Here is an 8,538-nt window from a genome sequence, read left to right as displayed (position 1 = left end):
CTATTAAGAAAATTTCGGCCTGTGACAAAGAGACCTAGGGTTTCTCCTATTCCATCCTTTAATGTTTTCAGAGAGTCTGCTCTGACTCCGAGGTCTTAGATCCATTACGAGTTGATTTTGGTGCAGGGTGATATGTAAGGATCTAACTTTAGTTTTCTAGAAGTAGTTAACCAATTTTGCCAGCACCATATACTGAAGAGGCTGTCTTTCTTCCATTCTATTTTTTTAGTTACCTTATCGAAGATTAGATGGCTATAGGTCTGTCATTTCTGGGTTTTCAATTCTATTCCATTGGTCCTGAGGTCTGTTCTTGTGCCAGTGACAAACTGTTTTGATTACTATGGCTTTAGAGTAGAGTTTGAAATTTGTTATTGATATTCCTCCATCAGTGTTCTTTCCGTTGAGGAGCGTTTTTGCTATTCGGGGTCTTTTATTGTTCCATATGAATTTTTGGATTGCCTCTTCTATTCCCTTGAAAAAGGAGGTTTGAATTTTGATATGTATCACATTGAATTTGTAGATAGCCTTGGCAAGTATTGCAATTTTTACGATGTTAATCTTTGCAATCCAGGAACGTGGAAGTTTTTCCCATTTCTAAGTTCTGTTTTGATCTTCTTTTTCAAGTTTTTAAAGATTTCATCATAGAGGTCCTTCACTACTTTGGTTAAGTTAATTCCTAGGTATTTTATTTTTTGTGGGGCTATTACAAATGGAGTAGTTTCCTAATTTCAGCCACACTTTTATCATTGTTGGAAAACAGAAAAGCCATTGATTTTGGGGGGTTAATTTTATACCCTGCTACTTTGCCAAAGTTTTGAATCAGCTTGAGTAATTTGGGAGTGGAGTCTATGGGATTCTTTAAGTACAAGATCATGTCATCTGCAAAGAGGGAGAATTTTATCTCTTCTTTACCTATTTGGATCCCCTTTATGTTTGCATCTTGTCTTATTGCTGTAGCTAGGCATTCTAAAACTAGATTGAAGAGAAGTGGAGAGAGTGGACATCCTTGTCTTGTTCCTGAGTTAAGAGGAAATGGCTTTAGTTTTTCACGATTAAGTATAATGCTGGCTGTAGGTTTGTCATGTACACCTTTTATTGTATTCAGGAATGTTCCATGGATTCTTAAGTTTTCCAAAACCTTCATAATAAAGGGGTGCTGGATGTTGTTGAATGCTTTTTCTGCATCTATTGAGATAACCATGTGGTTCTTATCCTTGCCCCTGTTGATGTGATGAATAATATTAATTGATTTGCATATATTGAACCAGGTTTGCATCACTGAAATGAATCTTGTTTGATCATAGTGTATTATGTTTTGGATGAATTGTTGATGTTGATTGGCCAAAATTTTGTTGAGAAGTTTTGCATCAATGTTCATCAAAGAAATGGGTCTATAGTACTCTTTCTTTGATGAGTCCATGCCTGATTTTGGGATGAGGGTTATGATGGCATCATAGAATGTGTTCGGTAGTGAACTTTCTCTTTCAATTTCATTGAAGAGTTGGAGGTGTATTGGTGTGAGCTCTGATTTGAAGCCTGTGCAGAATTCCTTTTTAAAACCATCTGGTCCTGGACTTTTCTTAGATGGGAGGTTTCCTATTGTTGTTTCTATTTCAACACTTGATATGGGCCTGTTAAGATGGTTTAACTCATCTTCGTTTAGTATTAGCATGTCAATATTTGCTAGGAAAATGTCCATTTCTGCCAAGTTCTCAAACTTATTAGATAAAATTTTGAGAAGAATTCCCTTATAATGTTCTGAATCTTGGTTGTTTCTGTGATGATGTTTCCACTCTCATCTCTGAGTTTATTTATTTGGGTGTGTTCTCTTCTTTTTCTCATAAGATTTGCTAAGGGTTTGTCAATTTTGTTAATTTTTTCGAAGAACTAAATCTTTGTTTTCTTGATTCTTTTTATACTTTTTTGTATTCTAATTCATTTATTTCTGATTTAATTTTAATTATTTCTTTCCATCTACTGGATTGGGGTTTATCTTGCTGCTCTCTTTCAAGGAGGTTCATATGTCTCGTTAAATTGTTGGTTTCAGATCTCTCCAATTTGTTGATGTAGGAACTCAGAGCTACACAGTTGCCTCTGAGTACTGCCTTTGCTGTGTCCCAGAGGAGCTGGTAATTTGTGTGCTCATTTTTGTTGAATATCATGAAAATTTGAATTTCCTTTCTAGTCTCTTCCATGACCCACTCGTCATTCAATAGTGTGTTGTTCAGCCTTTGTGTGTTACAGGACTTTCTTTGGTGGCATTCGGTGTTGAGTTCTAATTGTATTCCCTTGTGGTTAGAGAGAAAGCATGATATCACTTCAATATTTCTGAATTAGTACAAGTTTGCTTTGTGACCTAAAATGTGGTCTATTTTGGAAAATGTTCACTGCGCTGCTGAGAAAAACATGTATTCTAATGCTGCTGTGTGAAATATTCAGTAGATGGATGTAACAACTATTTGATCTGTGCAGTTGTTTAGATCTGCGGTTTCTCTGTTGAGGTTTTGCCGAGTTGACCTATCTATTGGGAAGATTGGTCCATTAAAATCGTCAAAAATTAATGTCTTTGGATCTATGTGGGATTTGAGGGAAAAGTAGTGTTTATTGGATAAATTTGGGTGCTCCATTGTTTGGTGAATAGATATTTAGAATTGTAATATCCTCCTGAAGGAGGGATCTCTTAAATAGCTTGTAGCGACCTTCTTTAGCTCTTCTCACAAATTTTAATTTGAAGTTATTTTATCTGATATTAGGATTGTAACTATCAACTGTTTATGGGGGCCGCTTGCTTGGTAGATTTTGGTCCAGCCTTTAACATTGAAAATGTGTTTGTTTTTACGTGCTAGATGTGACTTCTGAAGGCACTAGACAGAAGGATCTTGTTTTTTAATCCAACTAGACAGTCTATGTCGCTTAAATGGAGACTTAATTCCGTTAATATTGAGAGATAAGACTGGGAGGTATTTGGGAGTTCCTGCCTTGTTATCCACCTTTCTGGGGGCCCCAAAACCTGGGTTCTTCCTTTGGTTCTTGGATTCTCAGTTTGGGTGCAGTTTCTTGGCCTTTATTATGGTCTTGTTGGTTTTCTATGTGTAGGACATCTTTAAGAATCTTTTGTAAGGCTGGTTTGGTGGAGATGTATTGTTTCAATTTTTCTTTGCTTTGGAAGTTTTTTATTTGGCCTTCAGTTGTGCAGGAGAGTTTAGCTGGGTAGAGTATTCTTCCTTGGTAATTGTTTGATATGAGAGCATGGCATACATCATTACAGGCTCTTATTGCCTTGATTGTCTCTGCTGAGTAATCTGAGGTGATTCTAATTGGTTTCCCTTTATAGCTGATTAATCTTTTCTCCTTCACAGCTTTAAGGATCTTTTCCTTTGTCTGAGTTGATCCTGTATATTATAATGTGACTGTGGGATGTTCTATTCTGGTCTGGTCTATTTGGAGTTCTAAAAGCTTCTTATATCTGAGTAGGCCTATCTTTTTGTATGTGTGGGATGTTCTCTGCTAGGATCCTGTTAAACAAATTTCCTAGACCATTAACTTCTGTTTCTAGGTGCTCCTCTACACCCATTATCCTCAGATTAGGCCTTCTGATGGTGTCTTCCAAGTGTTGGATAGATATATCATATTTCTTGGATTTCCCTTGGATGGATGTATGTTCTTTCTCTATAATATCTAGGCTGTCTTCAATCCCTGAGATTCGATCTTCTGCATGGTCTAACCTGCTGTCAAGACTTTCTAATTTTATTTTAATTTCTTCTCCTTCTAATTAGTCAGTTTTGATGGCTTCAAATTCTTTGTTGCAGCTTTGTTTTAGATCTTGAATTAACGTCTTAAATTCCTTAATTGGGTGTCCAGTGTTTATTCTGAAATAACTTATTTGATTTTTTTATGGTTTCCTTGGACTTCCATTCCTTCTGTTGGGTTCCATTCATTATTCCCTTTGTGGTCTCCCTGACTTCCTTCAGCTCTTTTTTAATGGCTCCCATGAATGCCTTTAGTGATCTTTGTGTATTCTCATCCTGCTCTCTCAATTCCTGTATTACTCTTTGCTTAGCTTCCTGATGTTCATGCCATCCTGTTGTTCACTTTGCGTGTTCTCAGCCTGGTCACGCCTTTCCTTCCTTTCTCTTTGAGTATTCTCTATCTGCTCACGCAAATCCTGTATCATTTTTTTGAGTACCTTCCTCACGCTCATGATATTCCTGTATAAATCTTCGGATTGCCTCTTTTCTCTCCCTATCACACTAATACATAGTCCTTTGTAGGTTTTCAATCTTTTCCTGCATTGACCTTTTGTTTGCCTTCTCTCTTTCCCTATCATGCTCATACAGAGTCCTTTGTATGTTTTCAATATTTTCATTAATCATGTTTGCCAGCAGTGGATTTTTCCTTTATCTGTTCTGTCCCCTGATTATCATGAGTGGGAGTGAAGATACCCAGACTTGCCATTTTTCTTGTGTTTTTCCAACTTACTCTGCCCATTTGGGATGAAAATAACACCAGTTTTTTGCTAGAACACTTTCTTAGTAAAGCATCACCCAAAGTCTGTATTTGCACAGTCAATATTCTGCAGATACAATCTAGTTCAACAGATACATCTATTCAACATTAAACAAGTATATATTAATCGGCTGCGAACCACAAAGAAGAATTTGGTAAACCAGAAATTATTAGGTTTAGGGAGAGATTTGGGTAAACAATAGGAATAGAGTGATGTGGAAAGGTACAGGGAGAGTTAACTGAGTCCTAATCTCAAAGTAGGAAAAAAGTTGGATAGGATGAAAGTAGAGAGAGAGAAAAAAAGAAGAAAGAGAAAGGGAAAAAAAGTGACCAAAATGTAGAAAAGTAAAAATTAAAAATATGATGCAGAAAGGAATACAAACTATTCAGAGAAGAACGTGAATATAATGAGAGACGGGGAGGAATATAAAGGAGATGTGAAAAACTTAAAAATAAAAATACCTAAAATATTATATAGGTATAAAGAGGTAGTGGTGCTATTAAGGAATTTAAGTCTAAGAGGTTTTGAATTGAGTAATGAATTTGTGGATTAAGTGTGTACACAATGGGGGATAAGGTCTACTAATCGACTACGGGTTTATCTGAGGATGTTCAGAACAACAATTAAGTCACATAAAGAAGAACAAAAGAGAAGAAAAGGTGAAAAGGATAAGAAAAAAGAAGAAAAGATCAGAAGTTCAGTAGAGCTAAACAAAAAACAAAAAGAATTTTTTAAAAGAAAAAGAAAAGTAAAGAAAGAAACATGCGCACACACATATACTCCTAAAATAAAAATTCTAAGAGAAAAAAAAGTTACTAGAAAATTTTTTTTCAAAAAAGGTAAAAATTAAAAAAAAGTTTCCAAAAACATTTTTTTATAAATGGTACCAAAAAAGAAAAAAAGAAAAACAAAATTTTTGTGAGGGGTAGGAAAAATCATGTATCTCCCTTGTGTCCATAACCAGCCTCAGGTTGGAGTCTCTGGTCTTTTTGTGGTGTTTGATTTTCCTGTGGCTTGGTTGGTTTCTTAAGTCAGTTTGTTTGAACAGGCAGAAAGATGCTCTGCTTTACCCAGGATTTTGTGATCCTCGTCCCAGTTTAGTTCAATGGAAGGGAGATCTGCTTTGAGTATCACAAAAGAGGGAGACGGCTTTTTCCTCAAGTTTGGAGATGCTGTGATGAGGCTAGGTTCTGGGTAGTGTTGAAGCCTTTCAGCAAACAGTAGCTTTTCCCAGGGGCTAGTTTGTGATAAACTCAGAGAGCCCAGCCTGGAGTCACTCTCAGGGTTTCTGTTTACTGAATTTCAATTGATTGTCAAGGCTGCTAAAGGAGGGGCAGCCTCTGGCTCTGATTACCCAGTGAAGAAAGCCACTCCTGGGGCTAGCACCTGAGCTGGGTGACTTTTCCCTGGATGGAGCTCAGTCTGGCAGGTCAGCTTAGGTTCTTGTGACCTACTAAATGACTCTAGTTTTCATCCAAGGCTTAAGTTGGAGCTAGCAGCTCCACCGAGCATTGTCAGTATCCAAGATGGAGATCTCCAGTACTGGAGGGTGAGGGATGGCCTTCCCTCCTCTGCTCCCTGAGAAGTATTGAGGAAGCATTATATACACTAAATTTGGAATGATACAGAGAAGATTAACATGGCCCCTGCTTAAGGATGACAGGCAAATTCCTGTCATTCCATTACCTAATTTGTTAGGAAGTGGAAAGACTTGGGAAATAGATTATGAAGTGTAATAAGCCAAGTCCAAACAAACATAAGTCCCATGGTTTCCCTAATTTTCAATAACTAATATATGTCTGGGATAAGCAGAAAAGGTCAAAAGCTATGTGCTTATGACAAGAAAAGATTATGTTAAGGTAAATGAACCGAAGTTAGTGACACAAGTGGTTTTTTCTTTCTTGCTATTGTTTCTCACATACGTATAACGTTCAGTATGGTTTTTTTTTTTGTTTCTTTATATGTTCGGACCCCATGTTAAATCACTTATTTTCACTGTATTTGAAGTTGGTGCACCTACATCTTGTATATAGTCTCTTCTAATTTTTGGATGGGAAGGAGAAAAAGAAAATGCTTAAATAGGAATACAGGTTCACCCATTGTAACAATTAGATGCACAAGACACTATGTTGTAAAATGAACTTTACAATTGAGGCGGGGGAAGGGAGGAGGTGAGTGGACTTGTGGAGGTGGAAGGGAAGGGATAGTAGGGGAATAATAAAGGAGGAGTTAACAATGCTTGTTAGGAAATGTACTCATTGCCTTGCTTGTGTAAGTGTGACCCTTCTGTACAGTAATTTTGCAATTGAAAGACCCCAGACTCACTGGGATACTTTCTCAAAGGGAGAGCACCCCAGAAACAAAGACTCCAAACCAGCAGATGCAACAAGCAAGAGGAGTTTATTTGGCATTTGTGCAAATGGACTCTCTGCCCCGGGCAGTCAGAGTGCCCTGAGCAGCAGTTACAGGCATTTTTAAAGGCAAAAACCACAAATTAGCATAAAACACTCTTTGTAAAACAATTGTCTCATGGTTGGTCTAAGGGGGGGTTTACATGGTTACAGGCCTATGATTGGTTGACATTTGGCTTAGCTTGTGGTCTTGCCAGGTGGTCGTTGTCAAGGTCCATCCCGGGGATTGTTGAACTGAACTGGAACTGAAAAACATAAACTAAAACTGAAAAACATGTACTATCTGTAACCTTTGACCTTGTCCTGGAGTGGGCTGACATCCGGACATCTGGGCCGGCCGATATCCGGATATCTGGGCCTCGAGACTCTGCCCAGTTTTATTTCCCAGGGAAGGGGGTCTGAATGCAAGCATATTTACAGAAGCAAAATCAGCAGTTAGCAAGTTAGTAATGGTAATGGTAAAGTGAGGTTTTTAATTTTTAATCTTTCAGCAATGAAAACATATAAAAATGTTCTGAGATGGAAGAGTTTATTTCCTTTATTTTACTCATAATATCGTTAAGAAATTAATGCACAACACTAATATGAAGGTATTTTGAATAAATGTGTGTGTGCCCACGCACTTGCATGTGTGTTGGCATGCTCAGAGTTTGAAATCAGGGCTTCAAAGTCTTGCTAGGCCTTTTTGCTCTATTGGTGAGCTACTAAATGAGCTACATCTCCATTCCTGGACCTTTGCTAGTTCATTAAAAGTTTTGAAAAATAATCTCATGAATTTATTTCGCCCTGATAGGCTTCCAACTGTTATCCACAAATCTCAGGCTCCTGAGTAGATATCCCCAGTAGTTAGGATTACAGGCATGATAAACCAGCAAAAGGCTTTCAGAATAACGTATAAAGTAGAAGAAAATTTACTTCACAGGGGCCTGTTTTATCATCTCCTACTTTTAAAACATTTTGGATTGATTATATGTGAATTTATTTCGTTTTAGAATTCTTAAAAGACAGTAAGTGTTAATATTTAAAATTTTTAGTACTTTTTAAAAAAGATACCGGAACTGTGGGACAGAAGAAATATGCCTCTCTTTGTACCTCAATTTATAAGTTCTGTGCATGATAACCCAATGTGACCAAGACATTGTATGCTATTATTTCTTGGACAATATGAATATTGAATTGAGGGTGTCATAGAATGAAGAGATTTTATCTACTTTTTGTATATTGCTGAAAGACTTTTGGAAACTTTGACTCATTTTCTTCCTCACTCTGTGTGTCTTTGGGCCATACACATACTGCCTTTAATTAAAATTTTTCCCAACACTAAAATGGTAATAACATTAGCATTATAGCAAATGTTATCTTAAGAATTAAAGGAAATAACACTTGTGAAATACTTAATATAAGCTTCTATGGATGAGCTTTGAGTTTAGCCAGCAGTCTTTTTTAAATACTAAATAAAATGTGATAAGTAGTACAGAAAACATTACATGTAGTGAGCAACCAGAACTAATATCTATTGACCATGCTCTGCTTCCAAGCAAGCCAGTGGGATAATTTCTCATGCTGTAAATCAAACTGGTTATCTTATGTCTTGTTAGAGTAAAAATACCAGAGACAGAA

General features: G+C 36.9%; 1 non-coding gene across 1 annotated transcript; it reads left to right on the top strand.

Annotated features, from left to right (window-relative positions):
• The first annotated feature begins 6,092 nt into the window (after positions 1-6,092).
• Positions 6,093-6,202, top strand: LOC138807038 (U6 spliceosomal RNA). The gene has a single exon (XR_011366032.1). It is a non-coding gene; the product is annotated as a U6 spliceosomal RNA (small nuclear RNA).
• Positions 6,203-8,538: the final 2,336 nt, after the last annotated feature.

Source organism: Dipodomys merriami, unplaced genomic scaffold, assembly GCF_024711535.1.
Source record: "Dipodomys merriami isolate MVZ:Mamm:240054 unplaced genomic scaffold, mDipMer1.0.p SCAF_1002, whole genome shotgun sequence".
In the NCBI taxonomy this organism is placed as follows: Eukaryota; Metazoa; Chordata; class Mammalia; order Rodentia; family Heteromyidae; genus Dipodomys; species Dipodomys merriami.
Note: the sequence above shows the minus strand (reverse complement) of the source record. Positions and strands in the feature narration are given on the sequence as shown.